The sequence below is a fragment of the Chlorocebus sabaeus genome, chromosome 15, assembly GCF_047675955.1.
Source record: "Chlorocebus sabaeus isolate Y175 chromosome 15, mChlSab1.0.hap1, whole genome shotgun sequence".
Classification (NCBI taxonomy): Eukaryota; Metazoa; Chordata; class Mammalia; order Primates; family Cercopithecidae; genus Chlorocebus; species Chlorocebus sabaeus.
In genome coordinates, this window is record NC_132918.1 from 76,516,513 (window position 1) to 76,531,920 (window position 15,408).

The 15,408-nt window shown below is 42.8% G+C and overlaps 1 pseudogene; it reads right to left on the reverse strand.

The window, feature by feature from the left end:
* The window catches only part of LOC119625701 (calponin-2-like), a 62,650-nt pseudogene extending 49,590 nt beyond the window's left edge, over positions 1–13,060 (reverse strand).
* Between the last annotated feature and the right edge of the window lie 2,348 nt (positions 13,061–15,408).

Below are 15,408 nucleotides of genomic sequence, written 5' to 3' on the forward strand. Positions count from 1 at the left end.
TGAAGACATACTTGCACTCCCATGTTTGTTGCAGCTCTGTTCACAATAGCTAAGATTTGGAAGCAACCCAAGTGTCTATCAACAGAGGAATGGATAAAGAATATGTGGTACCTATACACAACGGAGTACTATTTGGCCATAAAGAATCAGGTTGGGCGCCGTGGCTCATGCCTGTAATCCCAGCACTTTGGGAGGCCAAGGTGGGCAGATCACAAGGTCAGGAAATTGAGACCATCCTGGCCAACATGGCGAAACCCTGTCTCGACTAAAAATACAAAAATTAGCTGGGCATGGCAGCACGTGCCTGTAATCCCAGTTACTCGGGACACTGAGGCAAAAGAATCGCTTGAACCCGGGAAGCAAAGGTTGCAGCAAGCCGAGATTGCACCACTGCACTCCAGCCTGGCAACAGAGCTAGACTCTGTCAAAAAAAAAAAAAAAGAAGAACGAAAAGAAAGAAAGAAGGAAAGAAAAGAAAGGAAGGAAGGAAAGAAGGAAGGAAGGAAGGAAGGAAGGAAGGAAGGAAGGAAGGAAGGAAGGAAGGAAGGAAGGAAGGAAGGAAAGAAAGAGAAAGAAAAAAGGAAGGAAAGAAGGAAGGAATCAGAATCAGGCATGTGCAATAACACGGATGGAACTGAAGGTCATTATGTTAAGTGAAATAGGCCAGGTGCAAAAAGACAAACATCACATGTTCTCACTTATTTGTAGGATCTAAAAATCAAAACAATTGAACTCACGGACATAGATAGTAGAAGTATGTTTACCAGAGGCTAGAAAGAGTAGTGGGGGCATGGCGGGGGAAGTGCAGACGGCTAATGAATACAAAACAAATAGAATGAATAAGACCTAGTATTTAATAGCACAACAGGGTGACTATATTTGACAATAATTTAATTGTACATTTTAAAGTAACTGAAAGAGTATAATTGGATTGTTTGTAACACAAAGGATAAATGCTTGAGGGGATGGATACCCCAATCTCCATGATGTGATTGTTAGGCATATCAAAACAACTCATGTACTCCATAAATGCATACACCTGCAATGTACTCACACAAAAAAAAATAAATTTTAAAAATTATTAGTAGTTTCAAGACAGTAACAGAAGAGCATGAACCCAAGCACTCGGCCCTTCTAAGTACAGGACCTCACACCCATGAAGCCAGCGTTGATGGTGCAGGCCTCACACTTTGTATATTACGTAGAAGGCAAGCATCCAAGGGAATGAGTGCATGTCAACACCCTGTAGGTAACTTGAAGGGAAGTATGGAGGGCCATCAAAGCTACCTGAGTCAGGAAACAAAGCCAAAGTGTGGGACTAATAATTCTACATCATACTGATGAGAAGAACCACAAGACAGTCAGGTCAAATACAATAATGAGGCATGTGGCTGGAGCTATTGCCTGGAACTGTTTGTGATTTTGTTTTAGAAAACCAGTTTCCTATTTTTCTAAATAGTCAAGGTTACAGTTGAGGAAGATGAAGGCGATAGTAATGGCATGACCTGATATATCTGGCAGCATCCTAGCAAGAAACATCTAGGGTGCTTAAAGATACAGCTGCAGAAAGTTTATTAAAGGGACAATACACAGAAAAGTGTAGGCAGGGTTACAAGCACCAAAAGGGACAATCACACAGAAGCACTAACAACAGCAGGAAGCTGTTACCAGCCCTAGACCTGAAGGAGCAAGGGCAGGCAGTGGTTATTGGAACTTAGAAAGGGCTGAACCCCTGGGAGAGGGCTGGCTCACAGGAGCCAAGACCTTAGGGGAAGAAATGCAGTCACTGCCAAACCACAGCCCAGTAGGGAAGGGGCAGGAATAATAAATGCATCAACTTATTTATCTTTCCAGGACCTCCCATTGACAGAACCCAACTCAGAACAGGAGGGCAATAGATCCTAGATGATGCAGCCCAGAAGTCAGCCTCCTGGGGCACAGAGCAGGGAGGACAAGGAGGGAGATGGGCCTGGAGGGCACCTGGAAATTAATCAGCACATCTGGTGACATGTATCTCTGGAGGTTCTGGGGAGTGCGTGAGACTGTCGGCGGCGAGGGTCAGGAGGCAGCAGTGGGGTCAGGGCGGGGGGGGGGGGGTGCAGTATTTAAGAGAGTAGCTGATGGTACCCAGCTTTTGGACTAGGCAAACTGGGTGAAAAGTGACTCCATTCACTGAGCTAGGGAATTCAGAAGAGGGACATTTGGGGGAGGAGTTAATGCCTTCTGTTTTGGCTCTGCCATGTTTGGAGGCATAAAGGACATCCAGGGAACAGGGTAATCAGGACTGGTCCTATAGAACTGGAGGTCATGGATCTGTAAGAGGCAGTTGAAGTCAGTGGGAAGAAAAGAAGGCCAAGGGCAAAGATCCAGCAACACCAATATGCAAAAGGAAATCGGGGGGGAAACTAAGGAGTGGCCACATGGGTAAGAAGAAACTGAAAAGAGTTTTGTTGGAGCGAGTGGGGGGCAGGGTGGAAATATTCAGCCAAGATCATTTCCAGAGGGAGTGAGCCTTAAGTCACCGTACAAGAAGTCATTAAGTGGAATCCTGCATTGCATAGGTGTCTGAATAAGATGACCCCTTAGCCATATCCCATCCCTATGTTTCCACCATGATCAGAGATGAAGTAGAGCAGCAGTTCTCAGCTACTCCCCTACCGAAGTTCCCAGTCTGCCCCGAAGACAGACGCCAATGCCTCAAACACCACAATCCCCAACTTGGAGAAACCACCTCTGGCTTCCAACCCCCTTGCCACCAATCTCTCTGTTTCTTCTGAAGCCAGCACAGAGGGATTAGCTGAGAAGGGTTGTGTTGAGGGAAATGGAGGCCCAAGAAAAAATAAGAGGAAATGAATCTCCCTTGGATTCCTTGAGGCAGATCAGGGCTCACACGCCAGCCACAAGCTGCAGTAAGTTTGGCCTGCTGGTCCGCTATGCAGGACAGACAGCAAAGAAGCCGACTCCCCTTGTCAGCCCTGAGCACAGGTCCTCTGCAGATGCAGTTCTCTGCTATCTGCCAGTCCACGCCGCTGCCCCTCTCCACCCTTGTACTACCCTCTCCAGCCACACAAGCAAATCCTGTGATTTCCTCTCTCCAGGGCACGTTCACCTTTATCTGACTCGATGTTGAGGGTGTAGTCACATGAGAAACTAAAGGGAAATAAGGTTAGAGAGAGCTTCCTCTGGCCCTCCACCCTCACCCCACCCCTCACAGCCAGTACAGCCGCATGCCCAGGTGTCACACAGAGACCTCCCTCCAGCTCCCCTGCATGCCCTCAGTCTCTTTTTCAGGGAAAGCCATGGTCGAGCTGACAATCCCACCTCTGAAAAGCCTTAAATGCCTCCTAGAAGATGCATCTTGCTTTCACCAGCACTAGTGGCTAACACTTCCCCTTCCACAGTTCAACCTGCTGCCTCTCCAGGAAAAGCCTCTTTAACTAAGCCCACCTTAGGCCACTAGCCGAATGAGGCCAGTTCCTCTCAGCTGCTTCTCCTCTGCCTTCTGCCTGCCCTGTCAATGGCATTTGCCAGTACTCAGTTAATGTCTCTGGAACTCTGGAACCACCGTTTTCTTGTTCACTGAGGTAGCCAAACTAGAGCGCTTCCCAAAAGCGCTGCTTCTGACTCTCTACTAAAACTGTCTTTGATCATCTTGCCTGAATGTCATGGTAGAACACCAGCTGCTTCAGGCAGAAATGACTCATAACCCTTTCCCTTCAGAAGCTCATAGTCTTGGGGGAGACAGGGAGGTGCGCAGTAACTCCATTAGAAGTTATATGAGGGCCAGGCGCGGTGGCTCACGCCTGTAATCCCAGCACTTTGGGAGGCCGAGATGGGTGGATCACGAGGTCAGAAGATCGAGACCATCCTGGCTAACACGGTGAAACCCCATCTCTACTAAAAATACAAAAAAAAAACCTAGCCGGGCGAGGTGGCGGGCGCCTGTAGTCCCAGCTACTCGGGAGGCTGAGGCCAGAGAATGGCGTGAACCCAGGAGGCGGAGCTTGCAGTGAGCTGAGATCCAGCCACTGCACTCCAGCCTGGGCGACAGAGGGAGACTCCGTCTCAAAAAAAAAAAAAAGAAGAAGAAGCTCATAGTCTTGGGGGAGAGACAGGGAAGTGTGCAGTAACTCCTTTAGAAGTTATATGAGGAAGTGTGAAAAGATTACAGAGGAAGAAGCCATTAAATCCAACTAGAAACTATCATCTCAATAACAGCCACATTTAATACTGAAATCCTACTATCATGCACCAGACTGTGTATTAGCTACTTAAAACATTAGACTCTTACACCCCATGATGTAGCCAGTCTCATTAGCTTCATTGTATACATAAGGAGACCAAGGGAGACAAAGCCAGGAAACTTGCCAAAGGCTACAGGACACCAAGTAAATGACATTGGATGCAGACAAACCCCTCCCATTCCAAAACCCCTGTTTATTACCATAGTAGACAGTAATTGGACCAACATTGGCACCTACTGAACACTAGACACTGCCCCATGCATTTAACACACATAAAATTTGGCCAGGCATGGTAGCTAACACCTGTAATCCCAGCACTTTGGGAGGCCGAGGCGGGCAGATCACGAGGTCAGGAGATAGAGACCATCCTGGCTAACATGGTGAAACCCCGTCTCTACTAAAAATACAAAAACTTAGCTGGGCGTAGTGGCGGGCACCTGTAGTCCCAGCTACTTGGGAGACTGAGGCAGGAGAATGGCATGAACCTGGGAGGCGGAGCTAGCAGTGAGCCGAGATCACACCACTGCACTCCACCCTGGGCGACAGAGTCAGACTCCATCTCAAAACAACAACAACAAAAATGCATGGTGAAGAAGTTATTACTTCAATTTTCCTTTTACAAATAAGACACTGAGGCTCAGAGAAGTTATGTAACTTGTCTAAGAACTCACAGAAGCCAGAATTCAAATGCAGACCATAATTATCACACAATTTGGCCACCCTGTTTAGAAGACATAACGTGTGAATGACACCATAAAGGCTGTTAGAAAAAAAACATGTTTTCTTAGTTTGAGTTCCTCCCAATAGCATGACTTGAGACAAGAATCTAGATGCATGTAGATTATTTCTAAGGTGATCCCAAGGAGCAAAAGATGGGGTACAGCAACGGAAAAAAATAAAAGACAAAATAAAGGTTTATCATGAGGGTTGCCACTGTGCTCTCACAAGGAGAGGTGAAAGAGCATTTCCCCAGAGTTCCCTTGACCCCTCTCCAATGATGTATGGGTCTTCCAAGCTCCCTCAGGCATCCCTGGTATCAGGGAATGATACCAGGGACAGAAACCTGGGACGGAAAGCAGAAATATAAGACACATGCTGGAAGTCAGACAGTCTGAGCAGGAGGTGAAGCACAAAGCTGGCTCTGAACTGCCCACCCCAGTCACAGCTAAACTCAGAGGTGATGTGGCAAGCATAAGAGTCTAGCTCCAGGCTGTACCTGCCTCACAAGGGGGCAGTGCAGTAGGAGCGGACACTTCATACACAGAAGGCAGCAGGATTCGGGCAGGAGCATGAGAGCCATGCACGTTCTACCATGTGCTTATGAAACGTTCCATTGCTCCTCTACTGTATCTCCAGCAACCTCCACCGCACTGGGTTTACAACTCTCCTCTTGAAATTATAGAAATAAACTCTCAGTCAGTGCAGTAAGCTGAAGCGAAACAACCCTTCATGCCACAGGCCAGAGGCAGCTTCCCCTTTCTTCCATCCAACCATGAAAAAGCAGTCCTCTGCCTCGTGCAGTGGTATGGCTGCCTCTGTTACTAGTATTTTCTGAGGCTGGCATAATAGAATTGCAGTTGAATGCTTGAACTCTGTGTGTCCTTGGGCAAGTTATTAACCTCTCTGAACCTCAGTTTGTTTCATCTCTAAAGAAGGACACAGATACTTACCTAGTAGAGTTGGGTGAGGATTAGATGATATTCTGGCTGTGATGCATTTAGCACAGTATGTGGGGTATAGTGAGCATTTAATCAAGAATTGTTGTGCATATTTTAACATTTCTGAGTCAATTCACTTCAGTATCAAAGGGGAGAACTAGAGATATCATTAAATGATAAATTACTTATCATTTAAAGAAAGAGGATAATATAATGCAGACAGTGCTAGACTTGCTGGGCGAAAAGATTTCATTTCCCTGCTGTAGGATCTTAGGGCCAGTAATCTCTCTGAATTTGTGTTTTTCTATCGTAAGTGGAGATAACCATTTTTGTCTACCTTTGTTGAGGCTCAATGGAGGCTCAGTGGAGATCACAAAACATTGTTGAGGCTCAATGGAGATCACAAATGTAAAATGCTTTGTAAACCCTAATGTGATATAAAAATGTTGTTATTGTGATTATCATAATGATAAGAATCAAAGCTTCACTCTCCCCAGCACAAGCACATACTCGCTCTGTGAGACTGACGGCTCCTCAGTTGCTGGAACAAGAGCAAGGCATTTTCACCTTAAGGTCACTGCCATTGGAGGGAGCGTGTGATTAATATCAGAGACACTCTGTAACAGCTGCTCAGGGTGAGCCATTCATACCATCAGTGTCAAGGGCTGGGCTGCTAATTTATTTATGTATGAGGATGACAACCAGGGAAAGCAATTAGGACTTGGGCATCTGTTGTGATCCTTGCTCGCTGGACCTGTGGCAGTGGGGCACCACGAAAACCTTAACAACAGTTGCTAACTGCTAACTACGGTCCTTCTGCATTGGCTCAGTATCACTGACTCTTTATTTGCCAAACAAGTCATGTTTGTGCCCCAGTCCCTTGTCTGTTCCCTTCCTCGCGCCAACCCAAATTACAGGACAAGTGGCAGGAGTGCCAAAGGGAAATGAGCTTGGAGGCAAAGATGTGTGTTGGGCGATGGGAGCTGGGAGATTCTAAAGTATTTTCAGAGTTCTTTATAGCTATCAATTAAATGAATCCCTGCAACAGCCCTGGGAAAGTAGGTCAATATTATTATCCCTGCATCATGGATGAGAAAACAGGCTTAAGAAGAATGGCTTGCCCAAGGCTCAGCCACCCATCAGAAGAGCTGAAGCAGAATTAGATGGACAAATTCCTGACGCTGAACCCTTGGCCGAGTGTCTGCTTACTTAGCATGCAGCAGATGATCAATAAATAAGGTAGACTCCTTACTGACTTGACTCACTGAGTCTTAAAATGATGCATTAATCCCCTCCTGGACACAGTGGCAGATTCTAGGCCCAATTCAGATCCTAAAGCCAGAGGAGCTTTTAAACGCAGGTCCTAAAACCCGCACAATTTAAGAAGTATCTTTGGAGGCACCCCAACTGAAAGAAAGATGAAGAGGTAGCTTGGTCTTCATAGAGCACGTTGTTTGGGCTGCCTAAAATCTGAAAACTGTCCCTACCAGAAGGCACAGAGAGGTTTGCAGGGGTTCCCTTCCCTCTCCCCCACCTTTATAACCCTATGGAAGCCAAATCTGATTCCATTTCATATCTCAGAGGAGGTTAGAGATTGTATGTGGTGCAGGGAGGGCAAAGTCTGAGGTGGGGTGCACCACGGAGATGCCAGTGGTCACAGGCGTTATGCCTGGAGATACGATTCCCATGAGACTGTTCCCACCACACATCTTTGCCTGTTTTTTACTTCCCTTGTCTCCCCAAAGTCTGTGCTCCAGTTTTCCAATCGATTCCAATAAACTCTTTCTGCCTTAAATTCACTGGACTCTCTTTCTGTTGTTAGCAACCCCGACTAGTACAGTTTCTGACCTAGAAATGTAAGTGTTTGCCAAGAGGGATTAAAACTGCCAGCTTCAGATTTCTGTACATTGCTGGTGAGAAGGTAAACGGGCACAACACCCATGCAGGGCAATTTGGCAATAGCTATCACGGATCCTTTGACCCAGCTCTCCGCTTTGGGGAATTTGTCCTACACATACACTTGCACAATTGCAAAAGGACTTACATACAAAGTCATTATGCGCTTCTGTGCCTATGCACCGAATTATTCACTGTAGCGGTATTCATAATAGCAAAACACTTGAAAGGCTCCAAAGGTCTACCAAGAGAGGATTGATTAGGTAAATTATGGCATATATACATGATGGAAAGTTATTCAGTTTTTTTTTTCCAGTGGGTACTTCTTATCTATTGATATGGAAAAATTCCCCAGATATGCCAGTAAGTAAAAAAAAAAAAAAAAAAAAAACCAACAAAAAAAATTAAAGAAAAGGTTCAGAACAGTGTGTACAATATGCTATCTTTTATAAAAATAGGAGAAAATGGATCTACATTTGCTCTTTCTTAAATATACATGAGGCAACTCTAGCAGGTCACAAAGAGACAGTAAACTGTGTTTTCCTGTTGGAAGAGAAAAAATGAGGCACCTAAAAGAACAAGATGGGGGAACGGTTATTGCATTTTTCACTGGGTACCTTTTCAAGTTTTTACAGTTTTTGAATCAGGTCAATAGGCATCTATTCAAATTATTAAATTCTACAGTTGCCACCTCAAAGACTGAAAACCAGCCCAAATTTAATTCATTTGATCACCCCCCCATCCCCTGACACATACACACACACACACACACACACACACACACACACACACCAATCCACCCATCACCCTCAGCGTGTGGCTAGGGCAAAATGGTTAATAGCGGCCATCGGGTTGTCAGATCCAAGCACATGCAGAAGGCAGGTCAAAGACTTCTCTGTGGAGGATTGCCTTCACACAGCAAGAAGAGACCAGTGAAAAGTCAGAATAGGCTGCTGAAAACAAAGCGAGATGGTTTCTATTGCAGGGGAGAAAGAAGGTTCACAGCATCTTTTGATTTGTAAAATACAAAGACATTACATTTCAGCACATGTTCTTAAGAAGTGTCTCCCCAAGTCATACCATTCACTGGCCCTGCCATGGAGACACCCTCCTCACAAACTGGAAAATAGCCCATTCAGCATGAGTTACTGGGAAATAAGGAGTCCTGGCAAATTATTTGCATCCGTGGAATATATCTGGGGCGATTATTCTGCAAATACTGCCTAATGAAGAGATTTGAGATTTCTCGCCTGCAGGTCCACAGAGATCAAACTCAGACAAAGCTCCCCAAGATCAAACTTATTTATCCTCTAAGTCATCTACTTGAAAATCAATAATATTTCAAATGTAGTGAGTTGTAAGACAAGTAAATTAGAGTTTGGCATAAGCAATATTGATTAGATGATTCTGTCAACTGGAACCCATAACTATCCTCTGTAATTAAGTATTCCACGTAGGGTACAATGCATTCAATGCTAGGTGCGAGTATATCAGAGGTCTGCCTATTCCTGTAATAAAAGTCTTTTTCATACACTGGCTGGCAGTCTGTGCCCTGCCTAGTACAGGTGTCCCTGCCCTTTTTCTCGGCAGCAGCAGGCTTCAGTGATAAGTGGATTTCCCCAAGCGCTAATCACCCCTTGCTCTAGTCACAGAGCTTCAGTAAATTTAAACATCAAAATGAAGAACGGCAACTAAAAAAAAAAAAAAAAAAAAAAAAAAAAAAAAAATCATGTGGAAGAAATGGCCTTCAGTAAAAGAGCTTCTATGGAATGATATGCAACTGTTGGGAGGTACTCCTTAAAGTTCCCCTTGCAGTTTGCATTTCACAGAAGCGTGGGGATGGCCAAGTAAATTTCTCACTAAATTGACTAGAGAAGGAGCAAAAGGGCAGAATCTAAAACATCTACTGTCGCCATTCAACATCAAATGTCCTAGTCCTACCTCTCAAGATGAAATTACCTTGCCTATATCAATCTTTTCTGTCCCTCCTTAGGGAAACCTTATTTTTTAAATCTAAGTAATGGCTGCTTTTTAATTAATTAATTTCATTAATATTAAATGGAATCTCCGACATTTTAGTAGTCCTGGGATCTCTGGAGCACAGTACCCCATAGTCCATTTTACTCAGGAAAAGAAACATCAGAGATTGCATACGAAATTCTCCATGTTGCACTTAGCCCCCAGCTGTTTTAAATAGTGAAAACAGAAAGGCAAAGAGCACTAAATCCTCAACACTGAGCGTATGGACTAGACGGATCTAGGCACCACCTGGAAGCTTGTTAGAAATGCAGGCTCTCTGGTCCCATCCCAGACCCGCAGAGTCAGAATCTGCAGTTTAATCAGGTCCCCAGGTGATTCCCGTACACCTTAGAATTTGAGTAGTACACCTAGGTTTGAATCAGGCTCTGCTCTTACGTGTGAACTTGGCCAAGTTACATAGCCTCCCTGTATTTCAGTGTGCCTGGTACATAATAAACACTCAATAAATGTTAACTATTAAAGGAGACATATTTCTGGAATAAAGGAGAGGTTCTTGGGCTTTGGATAGAGAGAGATCCTTGCGAGAAAGAACAACATACGCCTGATATAAATTGACAAAGATTTTACTGGAGCCAGAGAAACAGAAATGGGTGAAAAACAAGCAGTGATACCTAAAAGAGGAGATAACTGAAGACAGAGATATGTCCATATTGCTTCTCCTCCTTGAGCAAAGAGATTCGATAAAAGGATTTAAAAAGGAAAAACAGAAACAAGATTTGAAATTTCACAGCCCTGGATTGAAAGCCCGCCTCCACTATTTCCTGACAGTATAAATCTTAGCAATTTTCTGACCCCCCTGAGCCTCCATCTTCAGTATATACAAATTTGATGTGGACATTGATAGTTACCTGTAGAAGTTGTTATAAAGATTGAATTTAAACTATGTATAATAAGAAATGTGTGTTTCGTATAGCAGCAGAGTTTCTGTAAGGCCAAACCAGATGAATCTCTGCCGACATGGGCTAGATTCTGAGTGATTCTCAGCCCTGGCTGCATATTTCAAAACACATTAAGCTGAGTTTTTTTTAAAAGACCTGTGTCTGGGTCCCACACCAAACCAATTAAATAGAAACTTTTGGGATGGTGCCTAGCCCTTCGTATTTTCAAATGTTTAGCCCAAGATTGAGTCCTACTATGATAGAAGGAAACAGAAAAGAGATAGCAAAATCAGTCAGAAAAAAAAAAAAAAAATTAAACAGTAATCTTGCGTGAGAAAAACAGATGGAAAAAAGGAGGCCTGGAGAGAGTTGAAAAAGGAGCACCTTGGGCAATGGTGGAGTGTCTGTAACTACAGTGGCAAAAATGGTTAAAGGTCTTACTAAAGAATACAGAAATCCAATATGATTGATATTGGCTACCCCCGTCAAATCTCCAGTGAAAGCAATCACGCAGTTTATGTGTGGCATATTTGGGAGGAAATCAGAAAGCCACTCAAAGAGAAATGGCCATTGACCTTCCTTTGGGTTGACATGAAAGCTGATATAGGACAAGAACACAAGCAGAATGTAAGGATTCAGCACCAGCTAGAAATGGAGTCAGAGATGACCAGGAGACCCAGAAAGCCATAGGAAGTTAAAGAAATACTAGGGAGAGAATTGGACTTTCTATGCCATAAAGAATTAGGGTGTGAGTCCATTTTCTCTGGAGCCCAAGAGGAAAGGTAAACTCAGCTGATTTCTGATTTACACATGGACACAGTTCACACTAAACAGGTGGTGGTAGCTATAATTAGTCCTGAAAAACTGAAATCTCAACTCCGTCCACATATTTGATATTCATTCCTCTGTATTAAAGCCATCATTATAGAAACTCTGCTAACTAATGTGGAAGTTTCAGAGAAGTTATTGTGGCAGTTTGCTACTCATCACGTTTGCAAATAGACCTTTTGATTTTAAAGTTACCCAAATTTTGTATTAGCAAATATATCTTGGCACATGGATGTTTACAACCATTTGTAAGGAGGAGACATGGCCTCTGTTAAATACACTTCTGTTAAGATCTCCCGTTTCCAGAATCCTAATGGTTGTCACCCTAGAGTCATGAAACTGACAGGGAGGCAGGGTGAGAGGAGCTTTACTGTGTGAGCAAGAGGCTGACACATTCACGTTCACGAGGCTTACTTCTGCCTCCTCCAGGGTTCCCATGATGCTGCTGTGAGCAGAAACAACTCAACAGAACTCCAGTTAAATCAAGTGACTGTGTATCACATAACATTTAGGAGTGCACAGATTTTTTTCTATATAGATGGCCTCTTACAGTCATGATTAAACTTTAACACATAGAGTGAAATCATTTACAAAGAACCAACATCAACCAGTGTGAGGTAAGGAAAATCTTTAAGCTTTCAAGGCTGAAAATGAAGGGAAACTTCTTCTTCATCTAAAGATCATAAAAGTCATTTGTCTCATTAAATATTTGATTCTCTCTGCATGGTTATTTCTATAAATGTTTAAGACTTCTGATTTGTTCTCTTTTCTATGAAATAAGAAGGAAATTACTAAAGAGTAGAAACTTAGTTTTTCTGGCTCATATTCTTCCTTCTAGACTCAGCTCAGATATCTCATCCTCCAAGAAGCTTCCCCTGACCTCCAGGCCAGGAGGTATACCTCCAGGCCAGGATTGTATACTGCTCACCATTGCACCCCTAGCACCTACTACTGTGCCTAGCACAAGATAGAAAAATCAGTGTTTGTGAGATTGTTGAAATCAGCAGAAAAATGAATGGAAGAGAATTCAATATATCCCAGAATCTGTGTTACTATAAACAGGGGCACCCATTGCTTTCTTCCTCTCCTGAATAATAACTGAGGTCATTAGCCTGTTGTCCCAATTCTGTGGTGAGGCAATCTACCTGAAGAAAATTGTTCCTTTGAAATAATGAGACAACTGAAAATTCTCAAAACCAGCTTAGGCTGTTAGCTCCACGGGATGAGGGAGTTTGTCTTCCCAGTTCAGCACTGCAACCCCAGGACTTAGCTCAAGGTCTGCCCACAATAGCCACCAGCACAGGACATGAAGATGAACCACCCAGATCCCCTTCAAGGGAAGACCTGCTGCCTCTGCAGAGTGTAGCCAGCACACAGCCTTCAGCTGTCAGGGCCTTCAGAGACTGCAGTTGTGCCTTACCTCACCTGATGGCATGCCCTTCCTGGGGCAGCCCTCATCCAGTGAATGAGCAAAGTAGAGGTACAAAGTACAGTCATCGAGGCTAGATGCAGCCATAGGGCAATTCCAACACGCAACGCCCACTCCAGATCGCCCCATCAGCTTCCCATTTGTCCTGTATTATAGTTTAACTTTCCCTCTGCCCAATCCTGCTTTCTCCCCATCACCATTACAGGTGTTGGCTCCTAATCAATATTTTGTTCCTCAAACTCTGTCTGAATGTCTCCTCCAGATAAATCCATCCTGTGAAACTACCAATAAATGCTTGTTGAACGAATGAATGAAGGAGTTGTAAAAAAAAAAAATTTTTTTTTAAATCTGTAAGTAAATTAATGCGCAAACAAATGAGTACAAGATGTTAACTAGAAAATATTTTACCTGTGTTAAATGACTACTACTGTCAACCACAAATCGAGGTGGAACAATTAGGGAATCCCCAGAACAGTTCTGTACAGAGATATTAGAATATAACTACCACTTTCAGAACATGTCTTATATTAAGTGCTGTGTTATCTCACATAATCCTTTCAGCTGCCCTGTGGGTGGAAAATCATTAGCCCCATTTTAGAATATGAAAGGAGTATCTCAGAGTTAAAGGAGCTTGCTCAAGATCATGTAGCTAGTCAGCTCAAAGTAGGGATGCAAATTCTTTCTGCCGATGAAAACTTCTCCATGCTTCATATCATACTCCACAATCCATCACAAATGTTTTAGTTGGTAACCCCTTCTCAATATGGTCAAACAGACTGGCTGAAAGCAAACATTTGGCCTGAACATTTCCTTCTATCCAGCTGGCTGCTCCAATAAGAAACTATTACCCTTGTTCCAAATGCACAAGCTCATCCCTGTATGGGAAAATAGATGCTACTTGGACAATTCCAGTTTTATTTTTGCCATTAGTGACATATACAATGCTGTTTTTTCCATGTCAAGAATAATAACAACGACAAATTTAATTATAATGATAAAATAATTATAATAATAATGGTACAAAACTATCTTTATTAGCTTAAAAATTGTAGTAAACTTTCTTGTAACATTTGTCTAAAATGAGAATGGAATATTTTCTGCTAATTATGCAATGATATGGCTTATTTCAAAAGCAGTTTAAGGGGAACGTAAAGGTATACTTTTGACTAAACACAGTGAAGGACTTTCAGGTCATAATAGCACCTCCCATCTCATTGAGGTAAAATTGAAATATCACTGGAAACCAGACATGCTAGTATTTTCCCAAACTTTTGGATGAATTCCTTCTAATCACAGTGGAGAGATGGGCCCCTGTTCTTCATTCGTTTATGTAGTCCATGCTTTTTGCCTTATAATTTCATACTGCCTTTCCACTCTGATTTCAGGGCTTAACCTGTGACTGACTTTGGCCAATGATATGTTAGCAAATGTGATGTAAGGAGAAGCTTGAAAAGTGCTTGTCAGATTAGATTTGCTCTCAATCTTACTCCTATGCAATTGCCATGAGAACATGCCCGGGTTAGCCTGCTAGAGGAAGAGAGACATGTGAAGCAAAGAGGCCCCAGCTACAGTGCCCCATTTGGAATTCAACCTTAATGAGGGACCTAAGCTAACTCTCCTGTCATATGCCACTAAGTTTTCCAGTAGTTTGCCACACAGCAAACTTTAACTGGTGAAACAGTCTTAGGCAAAAGACTATTGATAGTGTTCACTTGCTTTGACTTTTGAAACAAAATAATAAAGACAGGATAAAGCTTGACAGAATACATTTCTACAAGCTTTTCATGTGTATTCTCATACCAGAGACTCAGGGCCAGTGCTGATCTGAAAATGACTTTCTGAAATGACCATACATTTTTGCCCCATTCTCTGTTAGTGTTTCTCTATGTTGGCATTGTCTAATAGAAATAGAATACACATCAGATAAACAATTTTAAATTTTCTAGTAGCCACATTTTTGAGAAGCAAAATGAAACTGGTGAAATTAATTAGAATATTTTAATATATCTAAAATATTTTCATTTCCGTGTTAAATCAGTGTTTTAAAATTATGAATGAGATATTTTACATCCCCCTTTTATTCCACATCATGAAATATAGTGAGTATTTTACATTGACAACACATCTCAATTTGAACTAGACACATTTCCAGTGTTCAATAACCACAGGTTACTAGTGGCTACTGTATCATACAGCACAACTCTGAATCCACTGGAGATTGTAGTTCCATTGGCCCAGAATGGAAGTAGACAGGAAATGAAGCATCATATCCTGGGATTTTAGAAGCCATTGGAAAAGAGAAAAGCCAGAAGAATTGAGAATAGTAGTTATTGCAACTTATGACATAATAATTACACATTGCTTCAGATTACTCAGAAATAATTTTCTTCATCATATTCAGAAAATAAACTAAGAGCAGACAATGCAGAAAAACT